At 42.6% G+C, this 22230-nt stretch overlaps 1 long non-coding RNA gene across 2 annotated transcripts in view; it reads right to left on the bottom strand.

Moving 5' to 3' along the window:
- LOC132243603 (uncharacterized) overlaps positions 1-21041 on the bottom strand; it is a 38448-nt gene extending 17407 nt beyond the window's left edge. The window contains exon 1 of one of the 2 annotated variants that reach the window (XR_009455283.1): positions 20964-21041. This is a non-coding gene — a long non-coding RNA (uncharacterized LOC132243603). The other variant, XR_009455284.1, reaches the window with a different exon arrangement.
- Between the last annotated feature and the right edge of the window lie 1189 nt (positions 21042-22230).

The following is a 22230-nucleotide window of genomic DNA, read 5'->3' as shown; positions in this document are numbered from 1 at the left end:
GAATGTGTTTCTCCTATCAAACTCAACATCTGCTTATAAAATCTGATTCCCCTCCTACCACGTTATTGACCAGTATATTTTATTCTTTTTTGTACAGAAACTTAATATCGTGCTGTGATTTCATGTTGAGATGAAAATTGGAAAATAAGTATACAGGTTTATTCTGCCATTTCGACAATCTGTTTTTGCCTTGTGATATTTTAATCCACTTTTCATATTTTCAACATTAGTAACTTCTGACAAACTTCTCCTCCCCTCCCCACCCCCACTCCCCACGAAGATAGCAACTGTATATAATGACCTTACGCTATGTCCAAGACTTGGAACATACATTTATTTCCTATTATAGCTTTGTCGTAAAGAGGGAGAAAATGAACCATTATTAAAAGGGCTTTCCTCCACCCACTTTTAATTCTCCTCAGGATGTAGCAGTTTCTTTTCCTTTTATCTTTTTTATTCTGAACTACAGGTGCAGTCCCATTATCTCTTCTGCTGGTGCCTTTGAGCATAATATTTTAGCTCAGAGACATTTCTTCAGCCAATGAAAATGAATTAAATTAGTACCTGCAGGGGAAATGAATTAAATAAAATGTACAACAGCACTACTTCTACCCATTTTTCTTTGGATCATAATATTTTATTGTTCTGTGCCTGACATCTGAACAAACAATTTATTACAATAAAATAAAATAATAGTAATCTACTGAGAGTTCACTTTTCTTCTTTAACTATTACTGAAAGAAAAACAAATTCTTATTTTTCCAATTCTATTATTCAAACCAGAAGCAATATCTTCTCTTTCTGGTGAAAAGAGAAGAGAGTAAGGCAGTCTCTTTACATTTGAAGGAAATGCAGAGTTCTTGAAGTGATGCCCATTTTCTAGTACTGGAATACAAATTTCTGTGTTAATCCACAGAACAACTTACTCATACCATACTATAAAGATGCCTTTGTAAGGGAGCCACCACCTCCAGAAGCAAAAAAATATGTTGTTCAATCTCTGGCCTCTGTTCAAGGGCTCTCTGTGGCAGAAATGCCACCGTCGGTGCCCCTCTCCAGAGACCTGTCTCAGCCAGCCTGGGAGGCTGGTGTTTCATTCCTCAGGGTGGGGATCTCCCACCTTGTCTACATGACAAAAGCCTGGCGCCTGGGAGGTGGATGCTCTAGTCACCTGGGCAGGGGGGAAAGACCCGGCCCTGCGCGGGCCCAGGTAGCCAGGGATGCTTTGGGAGATTGGTTGGTTTGTAGCCAGTATTGGCAGCTTCGATTGGACCGGGCTGCTGAGGTCAGAGAGGTTATTTAAGGGCTCGGTCCAAGAAGAAGGGGAGTCAGCCATTAGCCATGCGGTCATCCAGGTGAATCTGAACCTGGCTCTCTCCTCATCACCGCATGCTCCAAGAGTGCCCTGCCTCCAGAGGAAACTCCAACTACCTCTGGACGATGCGTGTGAGTAAGCTACTCGAGATCCGATTAGATATTTAGCTTCAGTAACTCAGATGCGCGTTTAAACGGCTACCTCAGCCACCCTGGTTTGCTCTATGGGATTCCTTTGATATTCTTGTAAGATTTCTACGATATTGCTCTACCTTTTACCCTGTTTCCGCCCTACCCCCTGAAATCAATAAAGTTCTCCTTTGTGACCAGTGCGGGAGACTTATTGGGGGGGTGGGACTAAATTATGCCGAGGAGGCCCCTTAGGTCTGTGGACTAAGGGAGGCTTCCTAATAAGCCCCCGACTTGGGGAAGTGCCCCAAGTGCTTGTATTGGGTCTAGGACCCATTGGACGATCAGGTCTGCATTTTCCAAGGCGCGCAGAGGCAGAAGTGAGTCCAGAGCCTTGGATGGTGGCAGCGGGACCCCAGGCTAGCAGGTGTGCTCCAAGGAAGGGGTCGGCCAGACGGGAGACACCCCAAGGGAGGCACGCGGAGCCTGGAAGGTGGTTGGGCGCAGGGAGGTGGGTGGCTCAACGCAGGAGCGCCCCCTACTGGCCCGCCACACTCATTTTAACTGTGGTTTATGACAAATATAGCTAGTAATGTGGTTTTGGTATCACTTCGTTTTAACTAAGCCACTGACGAGGTGGTAACTTTTAATTACAGCAATTCTGGAGACAGAAGAAAGTTCATCAGTTCAAACTATCTCTAGCATCTTTCCTTATGGATTCAGACCTTTGTGTTTAATGGACATTTCATAACTGACTTGTAAAGAGGGCACGACCCAGAGAAAAGAAGCTACTCACGCAAGGATAAAGACCACATATATAAGCATCTTGTCAGCCATCTTCCCATAGCACTGATAGTCGAATCCCCTCAACAATTATGAACTCCACAAGAATAGTTTGTGAGCCCCACAGTATGGTAATGGAGTACGACTAGAACTGTCTGTTTCAGCCTGGGTCAGCCAGTAGTCTCATGGACCAGCCAGAGTGATACAAGTTCAGAAGAGATGAAAGATGTTCTTATGTGGGTGCAGCTTTTGGCACTATTCTAGGTCTTGAGACCCAATATATACAGTTTGTATATGTATCAGGTCAAACATCGTGCCCATGAACATATAGGGTGCCCATGACAGAGCAGGGACTTGAACACAGGTGTCCCAAGACCTAGGTTAGGGCCAAAAGCCACAACCACATCCTGTCAGAGCCACAAGTTCTACCCCGGAACATGAGGCTGTATGAGATTTTTACAATATTCACGTTTTTGACATTAAAGTGCTAATAAAAAATCCTGGCCACAAAGAAATCAAGGGTGAAACCTGCACCGACTTTAGTAAGGCCAGAATTTCACCCCACATTTAGAGGACGCCTGAAGAGGGGGGCAAGAATAAGAGTTCTTGTGTGGGGTCTTTTTGTTTCCCTTTTCAATGCACTGCAAGTAGCGCTCTAATGTTTCAGGGAGTTATGTACAAGGAAAACAGGTACTCTCTCACTCTAGACTTGAAACAAGTTAAAAAGGAAGTAATTTTTCTGTTTATTTTATTTTTTGTTTTAATTAGAATCCACCAATCACCCCTCAGGCAGGTGAAAGGACACTGCCTGCAGGAGCCTTTTTGTTGGCTAGAAACCTGTTTTATGCAATCAGTATGATAATTAATGAGTTCTTTCCTATTAAGAGCAACTCATTACTGCTACATTTTTTTGCTGATTGATCCATAGTCTTGAAGCAATTAAAAAAAATGCAAAGTGCACTTGGGGAACCACTTAAAAATGCAATCTTCAAAATAAATGGTGGGGAAATGTAACTGGCAGTTGCCTTCTGCTAATCTTCAATCTTTACCCCTAGACCATTACAGGCAGGTTAATGTGGTACTACAAAACGAAGATAATTGCTACAGGTCATATGTTACTTCCACTGTACATCAAATTTCCCTTATCACAATATACATAATCTGTTAGACAAAATAAGAAGTTGTCCCAGTTTCTATGCTACACTTTTACAGAGAGAGACTCGTGCCCAGATAAATACATAGCCAAGTTATTATCTTAAGACCACTTCCAAAAAGCCATCATTTTCAATGGATTTCCCTGGATGACTATAACTCACAATGATAAACCACTTTCCCCACAAAGGTTTTCCCAGGAGCATGCTACATCAATGGAGGACCAAACCGAACAGCCACTAGAAAGGATAATCTTTTGAGTGACAGCTGTGGGGAAGGGAGGAGTTTCTACTCAAAAAGTAATAAAACTATATTAGTAGTACAGGCTTGAAATTCATTTCCTGGCCTCTGGCGCCTACACAGCTGCCGGTTGCAGCCAGTAGGTGAAGTGGGGCAAGGGCAGCTCTGGGGCTCCTCCTGCTCTAGATCAGATGGGGACAGCAGCAGTGGAAAGGTGTGCAAGCATACTGCTATACTCCCCCTGAATCTACACAAGTTTGTTTTCACATGATTTTTATTGTTTCAGAGAAACTGAGGAAAAAATCTCTGGCTCCATTTAAGTCAACAGTAAAACTAACACTGACTTCAAGGTGGGGCAGGGCACAGGATTTTGCCTTAAGCATCCTTCTGTCCATATCTTGTTTTCCAGGGTTTTAAACAGTCTATACCTTGCCTTCTGGTAAGCACAGCTGATTTTAATTTACTGGCTGGTTTTAGGCCTCTAGTTGAACCAAGCTCCTTCTAAGCTTTGAAGGGATGGAGTATCCCTTTGACAAAGCAGTCTGCCATGGTGCTTGTAGGCCCCAGTGCAATACCAAACCAGCTGGAATCACCTCAACTGATAGCAATTTGCAGCTTTTCCTGGTACAGAACATGGCAGCTGTTGAGTGATCCTGTTCACTTGTCATCAGTAGAAAGGAGGACCCCAGTCAACGTCAGTGGGAGGTTGGTTTGGTCACGTTCCAAAAGCACGTGGCACCAATATGTGCAGGGCGGTCTAACCATTAGGCAAACTAGGCAGTCGCCTAGGCCACCAAAATTATATGCAGAACAAAATAATAGGAACATAATTCTTAGTAACAGCTCTGGCTGGCTACGGCTCTACCTTGGTCTAAGGCCTTTAGTTCGGTAAGGGGAGAAAGACCTCTGAAAAGATCTCAGAGAAAAGATCACTAGAATCGACCACCATCACAGCTAGAACTCCTGGTTACCTCCACACAGCTACATCAAGGGATTGGAAATGGCTACAAGATGAACCCCTACTCCTATATCACCTTACAGCTCGTGACACTGCTTCTGAAAGCTAATATTGATAAAGACATAACTTCATTCTTCGATTCTGCAAGAGAGATTGTTGGACTGGCCACCGTGCTGAGAGAACATGAAATAGCTGGAAAATTTTGTCTTAAAGAACTTGTTTCTGAATTTGTGAAACTGAAAGCACAAAAAGCAAAGTTCTAATTTTTCACACAAATGGATTTGTGAGGATTTTCTTTTAATAGTACATGTATTATAATAAATTCTGTTAGAGTTTTTGCAGTATAGCTGTGTTAGGGTTAATGAAAAGTGAAACAATAAAACATTTGCTTTTATTGTTCAACTATAAATAAAAGTACATGTAAAAGTTCATTCTAGACTTCTTATTTTCCTCTGTATGGGAAGTGGTGGGGGCACCGAGGTATACAGTTTGCCTAAGGCACCAATTGCCCTTGGACCGGCCCTGAATACATAACATTTCATGAAAGAAAGGGAGATTTAAGCTAAAACTTTAGCAAAAATAAGGGCAGCACATGATGCCCCATAGCTCTCAGAAGTGACGTACACCCAAAAATCCTATTGTGCTTACTGGGAGCTTTGGATGTACAAACACTGCCTATCTTGTACAGAAAAATCTCCTCTCCCAATATACACCCTCTTGCCAATGTTAATATTACAGGTGTGCTGACTCAAATGTCACTTAAAAATTAAATCTGAGAACTCCGTTTGCTCCCCCCAACCCCCATCTTTGAAACTGCTTAGTTTTGTTTTTGTTTTTTTAATCCCTTCAGGTTTCTAGGCTGTGATTCAGTTACATTACATATTTTATATGATCCTTTTTTAATGCAGATGAATGTTTATTATATTTGTAGCAGCCTCTAAAAAATGGACCCACCTGAACAGAATGGGAAGGGCCGCCTGGCAGAGACAGAGTTTGTCCCCGAGGGGACACTGCAGGCTCTGAGGGCAAGTGAAGCTGTTTGGGAGCAGCCCTGTTGGCAGTGGGAGGGGTGATGTAACCCCAGCACAGTTTGAAAGAGAGCCCTTAGCAAAAGCCCGGGAAGGGCCCTGAGCTGGGATTGGCTGAGAGGCTTGGATAAAAGGGGGAGCAGTTTTTCACAAGGCGGGGGACAAGAGAGAGACAGGGGGGGCTGAGGGACAGGCTGGAGACCGGATTCAGAGTCCCAGCGCAGTGGTCCCTCGGAGAGCCCCTGAGAGAGGCCTGCAGGAGCGGCAGTGGAGAAGCGGCAGCGGCAGGAGCAGGAGCAGGCAGGGACTGCTGGTGTGGACAACCCAAGTCTGGAGAGACCCAACTGCAGCCGGTGTGGCCAGGTGAGCACAGCAGAGCCAGGGGGAGGGGGGGCTGCTGGACTCTGCCCTAGTTTCCCTGAGGGGTGAGGGGCCCCAGGGGCAGGCCAAGCCCAGGGAGGGGCTGCATTTGCCGAGGCTGTGGGGCAGGAGGGTTGCTACAGCCTGCAGCCCAGACACTGCTCCCAGCAGAGCCAGGGAAGGGGGCAAAGGCAGGGGAAGGCTGTCTTGCAGGAACTGCAGAGGAATTGCTGCTTGCTGCCCGGAGACCCCAGGAGCACGGAGACGGATACCAGTGCCAGGGAGCGTCCACAGACCACGTGCAGGGACACAGACAGTCCCGCTCCCTGAGATACCCCACCAGGGCAGTGCACACGGGATCCCCAGTACACCGTGTGCAAGTGAGAGACTGTGTAAATAAGTTCTTGAGGGTTTATTAGACAGTATATCCATGTGCTTATTTAATGATTATTTATTATGATGTAAATAATTAAGTCTTGTAAATAGTTTGAGAACTGTCTGCAAGGGTGCTTGATTGTAAGGGGAGGCTCTCCGCTCGGGGGCACTGCAGCAGCTTCCCAGGGCGACTGGCTACTGGGTATCCCAGGATCCCATTATTCAGGTGAGGGCGCGTGTAGTGTCACGCCCAGGGTTACATATTATTTTTTGCTTTAAGATATTTATCCTGTAATTCAAGCTGTGGAGATGACCATTAATGCAAATTATTGTTATTGCTGTTGAAGGTGGCCGATTTATTTTTAAATGCTTCTTTAGGTCTTGATGTTGCTCACCAGTATGCTTGTCGATTAATTTTGGGCTTTTAAAAGCCACATAGCTTTTTCTCCCCAAACAAGTTCTAGGTAGATTAAATGTACATTCTGTTAATTAACCTAGAGTGTGTCTCTCATAAGATGCAAGGATAATATGTGCAAATACTCTTTTAAGGTTGAAAACTACTACTATCGTCCTCTACACAACTAGGAAACTGGCAATAAGCTAAGAATCCAGAACCTTAGTTAGGTGCCTTCCTCCTACAGTTAGACACCCAAATATCTTTAAGTGATCCTAAATAACCTGTCCAAGTCCACACTGGCATTCTGTTGGAAAAAAGAGGGTAATTAACCCACATATCCCAAATCCCAGTCTACCACCCTAACCATTGAACCATTATCTCCCCAATTTAACACTTCTTAAAAGAGTAGGATTCTCAAATCTACTGAAATAAATAGCAACCCTCCACCACTTTCTTTAAAAGCAAGGAGAGACCTAAAGAAAATGTGTTTGGTCATCTACTCTATTAGTATTTAATTAACTTAAAATGTGAATGGGAAAACCCTTTTATTGACTATGTTGGAACCATACACATATATTGCATTGAATATAGGAGAGATCTCAAAAAATCTATAAAAAAAGATTTAAAGCTCAGAAACAGCTTTCTGAAAAAGAGCCAGAACAGAATGACTTTGCAAATGTGATTCAGTGATCTTGTAATCACTGTGTTTTATGTAAGGCATAAAAATAGCTTTTAACTCCAAGTAATAATATTACTTTTGTCTTCTGCCTTTTTATTCTTATTTGGGAAAGCAAAATTTGGCTGTAACAGAATAACAGCACGATGCTGCAGAATATTTTAACTGAGAATGAATTCAGTAGAAACCCAAGATAGAAATCAAAGAAGCATTAATAGAATTATGTCCTTTTAGTTCTCTTAATTTCAGTTTGTCAGGAGAAATTTTCAAAAATAGACACACTGAACCACACCTGTAAAAGGTATGAACCAAGATAGCTATGAATGCAACCAATGTAATATGCATGTAAGTGGTGATTGTGCATCCAACTACCCAAGCTGATCCAGGTTTAGTTATACCATAAGGTGTCCTGTGTGTATAGCAGCACACACGCAGCTGTCCACATAGCCAAACCAGGGATCCAGCTGAATCAATAACCCATCTGGTAGTGACTACTGCCATGTGCTGTGATGGAAGATGCACATACATGGTCAATGCTTTTTAAATGAGTTTTTGCTTAAGGAGTGTGCGACAGGGGGCCAAGTTAAGGTCGGGTTTCTACATCAGCCCATCCGCCTGTCTATGTGGAGCAGTCCACCCAATCTCATCAAACAGCAAGTCATGGCAGGTAACTGGTGTAAAATGTGTGAGGCTGCCCATTTTAATGCCCCAATGCCAGGAGGCATTGTACATGGCTGCATACTATCCCTACACCATGTCCCATGCCTCGCATATGGCATTATAAGTAGATCATAACTCTAGTCTGAGGCTGGGCTAGCTCTGCCCCTGCCTGGGCCTCTCCCATTCTGCTCATGCACTCCATCCCCTCTCACAGGGCCTCTTACACCACTCACAACCTCTTGGGTCATCAGGCTTGCTTACTCTCATGCAGGTCGGTGCACGGGTAGCACCTTCAGGTCACTCGAGCTTCCCTACTCTATGAGGCACTAACCTTATGCCCTGCCCTAGGCAGAGCTCAGCCTCTAGCCCAGTGGTCTCCAACCTTTTTAAAGTAGGAGATTACCTTTGGCATTTGAAAACAACCCAAGATCTACCATGCGCCACCCCCTCACCCAGCAGGTAAGTCTGTGGAAGAAGGGACAGATGGAGGCAGATGGGAAAAAAAAGTTATTGGGGGCATGTCCCTGCAGGAGGTAAGTCTGGAGGAAGGGGTGGGGGGAGGGGCCAATTGAGGCCCCAGCCCTAGCCCCACTTCCTTCCTCACCGCTGGGGCCTTGATCACTCCCCGGCCCCCAAACGGCACTGAGGGAGGGAGTGGGGCTGGAGCAGTGGCAGGCCCCACACAGCCAGAGCAGAGCCGTGAGTGGCTTGTGCAGGGGATATGAGGCGGGGTATGGGGGGGGAAGGTGGCATGAACCCTGGGAGGGCATGTGGGGGGCACGTGCCCCCAGGCTGGCAGGGGAATGCTGGCCAGGCTGGCAGGGGATGGGACTGCAGTGGGCTACGCTTGGGCCAGGCAGTGGCAGTACTGGGACTGAGGCTATGGGGGCCAGGCTGCAGGCACCAAAAAATTTGCTGTAGTGCCCCAATAACCCCACTCCCAGCCCTGCAGTCACCCAGCCCAAGCTCAGCACAGCCCAGGCCACTGCTGTGAAGAGCACGGCACTGCCTTACAGCCCCAGCCCACCCTTCCCCCATGCAGATCCCAAGAGGAGGGTGTGGGGGAGAAGGGGCAGGGGAAGGCAGCACCACGCTGTTCATGGCAGGGGACTTGGCTGCACTGTGCTCAGAGCAGATGGCAGTGGTGCTGGGAGGGGGGGTTATAGTGAATTTTCAGGTGCCTGTAGCCCCACTCCCAGCGCCACCTTCACCCAGCCTGAAAACAGCCTGGTGCAGCCCTGGCCCCAACCCACAGCAACAGCCAGCCCAGCCAGCATGCAGATCCGGGGGCACACAACCCCCATGGCCTCCTGGGGTACATGCCCCACCCTCACAGACAAGCCACTCATGGCTCTGTCCCATGCCCCAGCTGTGCAGGGCCTGCCCTTGCTCCAGCCCCACTCCCTCCCTCACAGCTGCTGCAGCTGCCCAGCATTTGGGGGGAGGAATGTGGCTCCCCATCTGTGCACGGCAGAGGTGGCTGCCATTATGGGCTGGGCTTTGTGCCCCAAGCCCTGTTGCAGCTGGCCCAGGAGTGGCTCAATGCCACGTGCGTCTTCCTGCTGGGCTAAGCCTCATCCATTGCTCACCCAGCAGCTGGGTGCATGTGGCATTGGGCAGCTCCCAGGCAGGCTGCAGCAGGCTCAGGGAACAAAGCGCAGCCCACAACAGCAGCTGCCTCTGCTGTGGACAGATGGGTGGGGGCGCATGCCCCCCAAGGCCTTCGCTGGGGTGTGCACAGAGTCAGGACCCTCCCTCCCCACCCCACCCCGCGCCTCTGGAACATGCTGCCCGGGCTTGATCCTCCCACCACACACCTGGCCAGGGTTTCACTCACCTTACCCCTGCTCCTGCCTCTGTGGCACTCTGTCCTCCACCACAGGGGCCTCTATCTTGCCTCCTCCCCCCACGGGCTGACCTGCTGGGCTGGGGCACATGTGTGCATGCCCCTCATCAAGCAAGTTGCTCATGTTTTCCCTCAGCTGTGGGTTGTCCCATGTGCTGCCCTTCAGGCTGCCCCTGCAACCCTACTCAGCAGACTCCCGGTACAACCCTTTAGGTCACCCTATGCAACCCTACTCTGTACCCACCAAGGCCCAGTCCTTCAGGCGCCACCATGCACCCTACTCTGGGTGGGCCACACACACACACACACACACACACACAATTTCTGTCCTGCTCACTGGGGCCACTCTGCCCCCCCTCCAGGGCTTCTGGGGTCTTACACCCCTGCAGGGCTCAGGTGCCTCTCTCTAGGCATGCCTGGCCCCTGCACTGTCTGTCCCTTCCTTTGATTCCTGCTCCCTCCAAAATTTAAAAAACAACTGCCTGGCAGCGGCAACAGCATTTCTACTCCAGCAGTAGTGAGGGAGTCAATAGACTTCATGGCTCATTAAAATCTACCCAATTCCTTCTAAACTCTTCCTTCCACAGTTGTTAATGATCCCCTCTTCTTTTTCAATGGTCTACATGTTCCACGAATCATGCTAATCTTTGTTCTGCAAATCTGCTGTTTGTTAGCTGCTCCTAGTAATGCAACTCTTATTTCATAGCCTTCCAGACTCTTTTTGACTCATTCCAATAAAGTTATATTTGTTTTTGCAACAGTCTTAAACTGAATAAGAGAATCCAAATCCCCTTGCATATTTGTCCCCTTCATTTTTTTTACATTTGTTCTCCAGGTGTTATCTGAAATGTCATGATGCACCTTACCATGAGCACTCACTTTTTCAAAATCCTAGATCCACCTATGAGTCCAGCTAACTAGGGAACACTAACTAGTTTTTTTCTCCACAGGGCATTTTTTCACTAGGGTAGAGTGAAAAAAAAAAAAAATACACCACTGTTGTGTGCCTGCTCTGATCTCCAACTAATATAAAAGCAGATAATGTCAGTATAGATGCACCGTTAGTCTGCAATCCCAGCATCAGACCCAACATTTTGTTAAGATCTGTCAGTCTCTGCCTATAAACAATAATTTCCCAACTTATTTATTATTCTTTTAAAATAAGATAGTGTAATTCTTACCAAGCATGAAAATGAAGCTACGAAAAAAAAGTCAGGGTGACCCTCATTTTAACAATGCAATCAAAATTAATTTTCTATCTTCTCTGCCAAGTCATTTTCTCTTTTCCAAGTACTTGCCGGGACAAGCTTCTATTCCATTTATTGTTTTATTTTCTCTCTCTTCCCTCTTTAGTCAGTTTAATGTGGCAAGCAGGCAGGAAAAAATAAAACCAGGTTTTCACATTTTTAAAATGAGATCTTAATGTACAGAATGACGAGACATCCTAGCTGGTACGATTACCCCAGCACAGTTTATAGAATATAACCAAAGTTTTCAACACATTACTGTGCAAAGGTTGTGTCATCTCTTCTTGCCTGCTCCTCCAGTCTCTCACCCCTCACATTTTCTGTCTTTTATTTTAAGGCTGAACCTACCCATTCTCTTTCCATGTTAGTTCAGAAGCAGTTCTGCCCCTTCCTCAGTGTGTAACACCTGCAACCCTTTCAATATTAATGCCTACGTGTGAACAAAGTGACTGAATAGGCACATGCACCATTAGGAAACTGCTATTCTGAGCCCTGTGCTAGTACTGTTATACCCCTCTCTTTGCTGAAAGCCAGATGCTCCAGTGAAAAGGTGCAGAGGGTAGGAAAGACTGAGGACCAAAGAGAAGGACCTGGTCTGAACATGGGATAGATGAGTGGGAAGACAATGCATTGGTGATGCCTGGGTGCAATGGGGTCACCATTGTGTTGGGAAGGGTTGCTTGAATAGAGATGGGAACAGAAGAAATGAAAGACACTTACTGCATTAAATGGCTTAAGGAAAAGGGTCACCCAAGCATTCCATATCTAAGGACTTGCCAGCATAGGAAGCTAGCTAGCATAGATATTAAGGCATAAGCTTCACTGCAATAGCTCCCTATGTGGATGCTATTTCAAAATAAAAGGGATTGTATTGCAGAACAGTGAGTGTAGTCACAAAGCATGCTAATTATTCCAGAATGAAGTGGGTTTTATTCCAAAACAGGCTGCCCACACAGGGGTGCCCATGCACCTATGCCAAAATAACATAATTCACAATAGTGGTTTGGGCCACTTTCCCCTACATAGCTATGCAGGGAGCTATTCCACAGTGCTACTTTGGCCAATTTCCCCGTGTAGACAAGCTTTAGTGGAAGCTTTAGTGTAGGACTTACTGGTACAGTTTGATTGTATGGTAAATTGCCTATGTTTGGTTCTGTTTTGAAAAGGTTGTTTTCTAGGATCTCCTGCTCCGAGGCAGAGCTCTTTCCATGCTGACATTCTGCATATGCTAGAGGGTCAGAAAGAACAGTCCTTCATTTTCTCCCATGGCTACACAGAGTGGGCCTGGTTCAGCACTTGTGCAACTCCAGCATCATGCCACTGATTTCAGTCGAGTTGTACAAGCAAAAAGCCGGGATGGGAAAAATTAGGTCCTCTCTTCTCTTTCCAACAAATCTCCAAAAGCACAGAAATAAAAAAGGGGAGTGGATTAGCAAGATAGCTATGTTTAGAGATAACGTTGAGAGGTGGTACAGGACTGACAGTGAAGAAAGAAAGAGCCATTGCTATCTGTGTTGCTGAAGTGCCTAGAAATTCTTAGCAGAGGTTACCAACCAAAATGCAGCACTAGACTAACTTAGTTGTATTGCTTCTGCTACCACACAGCAAGCTAGTGTACTTGGAGCTAGCGTAACACATCACATAGTTGCAACATGCAACACCATGTACTCACAGTGGTAAAAAGACCTCATTGTAGCCTGCTGCTCCCATAGGCTGGCTCTAGACTGCAGTGGCAGGGATTCATGGAGCTATTAGTGCATGCATCCCCACCGTGGCTCCATTCCTGGGAATTCGGTGGGAAGCCCCGTTCTTGCTTGTCCACCCCTGAATTCCCAACCTCTCCAGAAGCTCCATGGCCAGGTGAAAGGGCTCTGAAGGCTAGATCTGGCCTGCAGACCACATCTTTGTCACCACTAGTCTGAGGGAAGAGTGGTCAATAATGCTGTGGTATTAAGAAAAGAAATGATGACAGTGAAGATCCTACAAGATTTAAATGTGCTAACTTGCTCAATGTGTCTGGTACAAAATTTGCAAAAGGAGTCTTGCACACAATGCAATACAGGAGAAAATATTTTGGTTACGATTTTTTTTTTTTTTTTCCCCCAGATCAGGAAAAATTCTGTTTGTTCATATAGTACTGCATTATGGCTCTGTTTTCATCCTACTCAACATTAACATCAGGATTAATATCACTGTATAAAGATCTTACAGAAAATCTGTAATGAAGATCCATACCCAAGTTGATGAGAACATAGAGAGACCAATCATTTTTGGATATGTGAATCTGATAGCTTTAACCCAAAATGGTTAACTGTCTGCAAACATTTTAGCTGCTCCTCTGGCATCTTTCCAATCCTGTTTGTTAAAATGAAGATATACCCTGGTTTGTTTCTTCTGTTAGTTAAAAGAGTCTAGTGTGACTGGCAACTCTTCCCTTTAGGTAAAATTCACGGAAGGAATTTTTTAAAAAAAATTGATCCATGACTTTTCCTTCAGCTTGCATCATCCAGTTTTCATGGCAAGCCATCTTCAAAGTATATCAGCCTCTTTTTAAAAGGTCACTAATATTTTTCTGGTTGAGGAGTACTGATCTGCCTCTACAGAAGATGTTTTGGGGACTGGGTGACTCAGTGGGCTACTTGATATATTACCTCACACATTTTAGGACTTACGTTTGCAGGTAAATAAAAAGAGTTTCACCTACTCCATATCACTGCCATCACACAATTTTCCACTATCTAGCACAATTGCATAGCTATACCTAATAGGACTAGTTCAAGAAAAAAAAAGGATGTAGTATGCATAGAAAGTGAAGCTAACACAGCAGAAAAAATACATTCCACTTCCCAGGATTACATCAGGGTCAAGTCAGTGCTATCATTCTTTAATTCTGTAAGGGCTCAGAATTCACTCTAAGCAAGAAGAACTTAGATGTGTTGTCAGTTATGATAACATAGGTTCAGCTACCACAACATAAGCTTACTCGCATGCATGTATGCAGGTACTGCAGCCAAAGACTTCCCCTTCCCTTCCTTTTAAACAAAAGCTAAAGTTGAAATTCTACCCCAGTAGCAACCAATGGCAAAATTCCCTGTTAAAGCTTGGGAGTTTTTCCTGTTGCTGTAAATGGGCGTTCCGTCAGGAACCTTATTCATGTAACTACCTCTTACTGAATATTAAGAAATGTGTTTCAGTAATTGCAATCACTGCATTTATTCCAGAGATATATTGATGTAACAGGAAAAAAGAATCTGACTTAAGAGGACTACTGATAGAGAAAGGGCTGAAGGACACAGCCTGTAATGTATATAGATATGAACAAAGTGTCTCATAAGAATATCTGACTGAAGGGACCTCCCAGGTCACAAAGACCAGTTTCCCTGCTGCTGTAGGCAGCCATAACATATAATCCCTGTCACAGATTTAGCTAGATTAATTTAAGCACCAGTTAGGTTTCTTTCCCCCACTACTCCAATTGGAAGGATGATCCAGAACCTCTACTACAGCTTCTAATTTGCAGCCTAAGTTTATTTGTGTCTAATTTATATCCATTTTTCCCTAAGCAAGCATGACTTGAATAGCTTTTTCTCCTTCTAGTACATCCATCCATGCATCATGTCTGTATTTACACAGCACAAACATACCTGCTCTCAACCATGATTTTCCTAGAATAAACAAGCCCCATCTTTAGTCTTCTGTCATAAATTAAGCTCTCTAGGATGATCTGTGAAATAGTCAACCTTGTCTGAATCTGTTCCACTTCAAAATTTACTTTTACTTATTTTTTTTTTTTTTTAACAAGAATCACACACTATTCCACATGAGGTCACGACAGTGCCTTAGAAAATTGCACTAATTCTTTTCTATCACCCCTGGAAACACCTTGGCTGATGCATCCTAAGATTGCATATGGCTTTTCCTAGCTGTTTCTGCTCATGGCTTATACTTATCCTATGATTAATATACTCGGGTCCTTCTCTTGTATTATTTCCAACCAGTAAACACCAAATCTATCACAAACATTCTAATTATTTGTGCAAAGGTCTAGGTCATGCACTTAAGGACTAATAAATTGCATCTATTTTTTTCACTGCAGTCCTCAAGGTCATCCAATTCTTCCTGTACGATAGCCTGATCCTCCTCTGCATGGACAGTGCCTCTCAACTTTGAGTCTTCAGCACACTGCTACTTTTTGTGCCAAGGTCATTAATGAAAGTCATAAATGAGATCAGTGGCAAAACTGATCTTGCAGGAACTCTACTAGCAATTTCCTTGAACCTCACCAAAAGTGATTATTGTCTTAGGACTCTTTCTGCTTGGTCTACATTACAATTCCTACATTGAAAAACTGCATACATTAAGAAAATAATGACATCACATTGAAAAGCAAAAAGGATAATACCAAATACTCCTTTCCATAATGAATTAAATTCCATGGGTATATTATTAAAGCAAGTTGCTTAGTAATATTCAAAGTACATTTACTTGAATAATAATACAGCATGCAATTAGAATGTTATCCAAAGTGATCTAAAATGTATCAATCCCTGTTCTCCAAGGCAGAAACAGATCAATAGTTGGGATCAGGGATATGTCTCTACTCACAGTGCAATATTTTTAAATTACATTCCCTGATCTATTCTTGCTTACAGTAGCATAGATCTGGAATAATTCCACTGAAGTCAGTGGAGTTATATTTGATACAAACCTGCTGTAATTTAGATCAAGATAAGGACCTTTGACTTTAGCTGAACTACTTATCTGAAAAAGGGCTGCAGGAGTAGGGTTTGTGTGCTTATTTTAAGGAAAAAGAAAAAAAATTAAATTTTGCACATTTTCATATTACATTATACCTTAATGGCATGGTTCTTGGGAGCCGGCCACTCTACATATGAGAAAGAGCTCTTACTTTGACATTAGATGTATCAAATTGGCTTTAACCTGGCAAGAAGCCGAGGTCCAGTAACCTTGCATCAGAGAGAGGTTTATAGCAGAGTCTGATGAGGAAAAGCTGCACCATATATCTTAAAACTGGGGAAAAGTTAACTGTTTGCTGTTCTCGCTCTCTGTCCTGCCCTACCTTAGCCAAGATGTGTTTTATAACAATGGAAAAACATGCTCAGATACTCTGCTGTTATTTTCTTACCCTTTTTATATTGTCACAAAGTATTTATTCAGAGACATATATCCCTTTGCTGTGACCCCAGTTACAGTGCTGCAATCAGAGGTTTCAGCTTTGCTCTTAGTTTTTATGAAGGCCCACTGCCTCAGCGTACAATTAATTTAAACCAAGTTTCACAGAATTTTATGAGCTTAGCACATTCAATAAACACTGGCATAGCTGTGTGCTCGAATGTTGTTCCCCTATGTATTCTGTGGGATACGCGTGACACGTCCTGCAAATGTTGCAGCCCTTGAGTGCACATGGGCATAGAAGGGATTCAAAAAGGGGGGGGTTTTTTTATACGTGTGTAAATTACAGGATCAGTAATAGATGGATATGTTGCTATCCCTGGGTAGCTGCTCACAGTAGGTGGCTAGTACTATGCTTTGTAAATGGGTGGCAAGGAATAAGAAAGAACCTCTTTGTCTCTAGAAAAGCAGCAACCCTGACATGAGCACAGAGAGAAAACTTAAGCTGATAGTAGTGGAGTTTTACCCCATTCTTTCAACGATAATTCTTTACTAGTTTACACAAAGTAATCTAGTTTAGGGTTTTAAACCATCTATCCACTACTATGTCTATTGGTGTAAACACATCTCCCGTCTCTGCTATAAAAAACTCAATGTTGCCTTTGAGATCTGTGAGATTAAATGGCAATGGCTGCATTATCAATATTGAAACCAAGATAGGGAATAAAGAAATCTATTTATTGATCAGCAGGAATCAGGTTAGGGCAGGGCAGCAGGAACTTGCAGAAGAGGCAATTTAACCCTAACCTTTCTTTAAAGAGGTTTGAACAGACAGTTTTTTTACTATTGATCAGGCCTCAGAAACCAGACAGCAGATTCCAGGGATAATTTTTTACTGGCAAATACAAGAGCCAAAAATACATTCCAATTTGGAGTTACAGGGTTCTTCTGGATGTGACCATATTGGGCTGGTGCAATCTCAAGCCTGAAGCCCAGAATTTGCATTTTTCAGCAAGTGCGAAGAATAGTATAAAAAGTCTTTCCGCCCCCACACTCAAGCTGACATTTGCACGGGCTGCTTTTGAAGCTACTACCAGCAACTGTATTTAGCATTTGTTTTTGGCCTGGTTGAGCAGCCTTTGATGCTGCTCTGGGCTGCTATCATCTAGCATTTAGCTCTCACTTGGTTGAATGGCTTTTCATGCTACTTCCGATTTATGGGTGATCTGGTCTTGTCAATTTTATTTAAGATATTTGATTCCTCTTGTCCTCCTGGACCTTCACTTTTTTTTTTCCTTTCTGGCATGGCTGAGCTTTGAATGCTACTGCTATGGCCTCAAACTTGCAACCTCTGGGCTGCCAACTGTGAACCTTAGCGTCCACATGACCCCAGCCTCCTTGGGCATTCACATAAATGCTTGATAAAAGTAGAGAGCCAGGTTATAGATTGTGTTTTTTTAATTATTGTTATTGTAGTGCGCAGGTTTGTTATTACCCTGAAATAGAATAGTTTTCTGAAAGCATACTGTTAGGCTTACAATAATTTGGATTATTAAGAAGTATTAGCTTTACAGCTAAATACAAGGCATGACCTGTGGCCTAGCAATGCAGCTGACCACAAGGCAGAATGATAGCTAGGCCTTTGCTTGTGTCAAGTAATCATTTTAACTGCACCAAGCATTTTCTGAGTTAAAAAGTGAATCTATGTCTGTGCGCTAAAAAAAAAAAAAAAATCAACTACAGCAAGAAGTAAGACAGAGAAACCATTGTTTTGAGCTTACTGGTTGCGTCCTTGAGAAGCTGTTTTTCTTTACCCACGTTGTCTGTCAATCAAATTATAGCTAGACAACGGACCTTAGGGAGGTTTCTCCCACCACATTATTTTCATCTTACTTGGAAATAATAAATGAATATATAATAGTTAAGCACCTATTTTATATAACTTTTTTTCTTTGTTCTTCAGAATTTCATCGTCAGAATTCCACCAAATCAGTGAATTTTCTCACCCCCAACATGCATACCCCTTCCTATTTATTCCATTTTACAGTAACAATTCTAAAGATCCTGTACCATGACTCTACTTACTCTGCCAAACACTGATACTGTCTCATAATAATGTTAGAATGATGGTGAAGCCCTGAAGGTCTAGGAAGTATGCGAGACAAGGATTTCTTAGGGTGATTCCTTCTACTGGATTGACTGAATAGTGGGGATGGAGTTAGACAAGCTTTCAAATGCAAGGCATTTTTCATCAGATTATCACTCAGACCTGATGAAGAATGCCTTGCATTCAAAGGCTCATCTATCTCTGCTATGGAGTTGGTCCAATAAAAGACACCACCCTAAGAAATTCTTGCCTCTTGCACCATGTCATGTCATTCTTCCTTCAGCAAGGGATATGTTCACTCCTAAGTCAACAATCCTTTACCCTGTCAGGTAAGGATACAAGAGATGAAAACTAGGAAGGGAATCAAAGCTCGTTCCTTCCCCCACTTCCAGCACAGGTACAAATTATAACCATCCTGCCACTAGGGTTTTCTCCTTTTTCATGTCTATTTTAACTTTCTTCTTAATTGACTGAGAAAGTGCCAAGTTTAATTATCTTTTTGCATGCCTGTGTGAACTGGCTGTTCTACATTTTTAGATTTTTTTAATCCACCGACTTGAGGCTGACAGAGTACAGTAATTTTCTCTCATCTTTAACGTCCATTTTTGGCCCTCACCTTTTATAGACTCTTCAGTCTGTAACACAGGGAGCACAGCATTGGGCTAAATTATGCTACACCAACAACCAGCGGCCAGTCATTGTTCCATGACTGTGCTTTCATTTGCTGATTGGCATAGAGCTCAGTAATACATCCATGACATAATTACCATTTTCTGCTACATTTAAAGTATAAGCCACAGTCCTGAATTTTAACTATGCAAGCAGGTCATTCATCAATATTTGAGACTGTACAGGCAGCAATACACAGCCAGCTACGCTATCATTCTGACCAGTCTCACAGGCTAACCACATTCATGCCTTTTGACAGGTGTAATGGGAGCTCCTCAAGGAATATCTAGAGGTTGCAAAAGTAATGCACATGCTATATCAAAGGCATGTGTTTAGACTATAAGATTTCCAGAACAGAAAACACTGGCAAGATACAATGGTTGAGCATGAGGAAAGATGATTGGTGAAAGGAAAAATGTAGGGAAGATTCTGGATGAAAATGGGTTTTGGGGAAGCAGCAGGAAACTTGTTCCCAAAATTCACACTAAAGCATCCCCCTTGGTAGGGCAGGGGTGTCTCTTTATTTTCATGTTCTTCCACCCAGACTGGTGAATTACTTGCAACACACTGGAACTGAACTACCTTGTAAATCCACTTTGCAAGCAAAGGACAAATCTTATATATGGATGCCAAAAAGCATTAAAATGAGCGATTCCTCTTCTCTATTCTTCATTAAGTGGCAGATAAGCTTGTGTTCCCTGCCCCGGCTGTGCTAAAGCATCTGCCCTTTAGCCACAGCAACTGCCTTGTTACGCATTATTGACATACAATCACGAAGACTGACGGGAGATGGTGATGCAGTGAGGATCCCTTGGGCATATGACATGGGCTATAATGCTCAATGACTTCATACCTCAGCCCGAGTACCATGTGAAATATCCCTCCCTCTAGAGTATGGAAGAAGGGGGAAGCGCTCACTGCTTTACTGTTGATTCACCATGGGGGGGTTGTCTCAAGGTAACATTCATAGAAGAGACAAAACTGAGTACAAACCCTGCAGCCTTTAGTTTAACAACACTGAATTCTCAGAGCCTACAAATAATGACAAATGACTAACAGCTCAAAAAACCTGGCCTTTCAATGAGGTCAAGTTGTCTGGGATGATTAACCTTAAAAAAAAAAAAAAAAAGACAGGGGGAGAGAAGTCTGTAGTTATTAGTTGGAAATGTGTAAATTTAGCGATAACACTATAAAGAAAAACTGAAACACTGCTGCACATGCCAAACCCTTATTACAGCATATTGCAGCTAATTCATAACACTGCAGCCTTGCCATCTCACAGGGTTTGTATTAATGCAAATTACCTTTTGCTCACTTTAGATGACAGGCACATTAAGCAATTTGAACTTTTATAATGCTAACACTCCATAAAGAGGCACAACAACAATAATTATAATAGTCTGTTCCTACTGCTGTGGATAAGATTGTATCAGCATTTCTATTCTAACTCTTATTTTCAGCAACTTATAAGTTATTTAGGGGAAAAATGCTCCGTCGTAGGACTTGGCACATGTTATTAGCTAAAAAGTATTTTTAAACATGTTTATACACTAAAATTTGCTTAATATTTTGAGATTACACAAGGACCAAATATATTTTATATATACACACAAATACAACTAACCTGTTTTGTGGTAGACTTATAAAATGAGAAAATGCCTTTTTACAGCTTTAACAGATTTTTTTAAATCAAATTTCTTATTCATGGTGCCTCTTACATTTTGGAAAGAATACTTTTGTTACATCTTAAGGCTTATATCCTTCAGAAAATCTCAGATACCTCTTGGCCAAAATCAAATGAATAATAACATAGAAAGATACAGTCTTACAACTTGATGCCAGCATCAGCAACTCCTGCAGAATAGTGGTTTAATATATTAGTAACTCACCCCACAGGCTCAAGCAGCCACAAAGATATTACAAGCCTACCTTTACCCCAACTTGTGTGCTTTGCTAAACACAGCTGAACTAAATGAGAGGCACCAACACTCACACAGCTGCCAGCACTTTGAGGTAACTGAACACCATCACTTGTGCAGGCCATTACCCATGTCATCAGTTTGATTGAACTAAACTCCAAAACACCTGTAGTGATCCTAGCCCACGTCACTGATATATTGATCCCAATATAGCTCCTTCATACCAGATAAAGACTGATTTGCTTAGATTTTCACAGAGCTAATAATTGTCTGCTAACCTAGAGAAACAGCATTTTGTGCATATTGTGGTTCTTATAAAGCTGAATCTATTTATTGTTAGTCACACTTTTTGTGGGACATGTACACTCAAATTACAAAAATGCATTTCTTTAAAATTATGTCCCTGGCTTAAGTATTGCTTATTCCACCTCCATCTTTGAGTCAGTCACAAGTGTTACAAAAGTAATCCAAATATCAGCAATGAAGTGTCACTACCCATGTTCTTTACTTTATGTTGATTCATAAAATCTGTAGCTCACACAAGGCCTCTCTTCTTTTCTCCAAAACTATGCTATCCTAATCCCAAGTACATCAGCTCCAATTATTTCAGTATTCCAGTTTTAACATTAATTGGGAAAATCATTAATTATCTGAGTTTAAATGTGACAAATCAAATTGCTAGGAATTAAATAACTTGTAGATCAATACTGTTTGAATTATCAATTAATCATTCCTTGTAATTAAAACTACCAAATCCCAGTGCATTTCATTTAAATCTTATTATGCAATTTCTAATTTGGAGCTTTTAGAAGCTGTATTGATTGTAGGTATACTTATTATCATACCTAGTAATCAAATAATTTATTAATCAGTACACCTGCTTGTGGCATATACTATTTAATTATTGAAGCTTTCTGTTTACAGTAAAGGCTTAATTCAGACACTGAATAAACAAAGATATCAATGTTTTACAATTTTATTGTATGTTTCAAGTCAACCATTACAAATGCAATCTGTAAGAATAAGATTTTAGAAATAAATATTATTGAAACACTTAGAATAGAACCAAGTATGTTTTTTTCAAATAAATATTTTTAAAATAAAGATTACATACAAGGGATATTTGACTTCTCCCAGTTGTCATTACTTTTGAGGGAGAGGAGTAAATATATAGTATTTATAGTTTGTAAATCTTATAGTCTACAGATCAGTTTGATTTGCAAAATGATGTATATGA

The sequence above is a fragment of the Alligator mississippiensis genome, chromosome 10 (assembly GCF_030867095.1).
Source record: "Alligator mississippiensis isolate rAllMis1 chromosome 10, rAllMis1, whole genome shotgun sequence".
In the NCBI taxonomy this organism is placed as follows: Eukaryota; Metazoa; Chordata; order Crocodylia; family Alligatoridae; genus Alligator; species Alligator mississippiensis.
The sequence above is the reverse complement of the archived record's forward strand: the minus strand, read 5'-3'. Positions and strand labels throughout refer to the sequence as shown.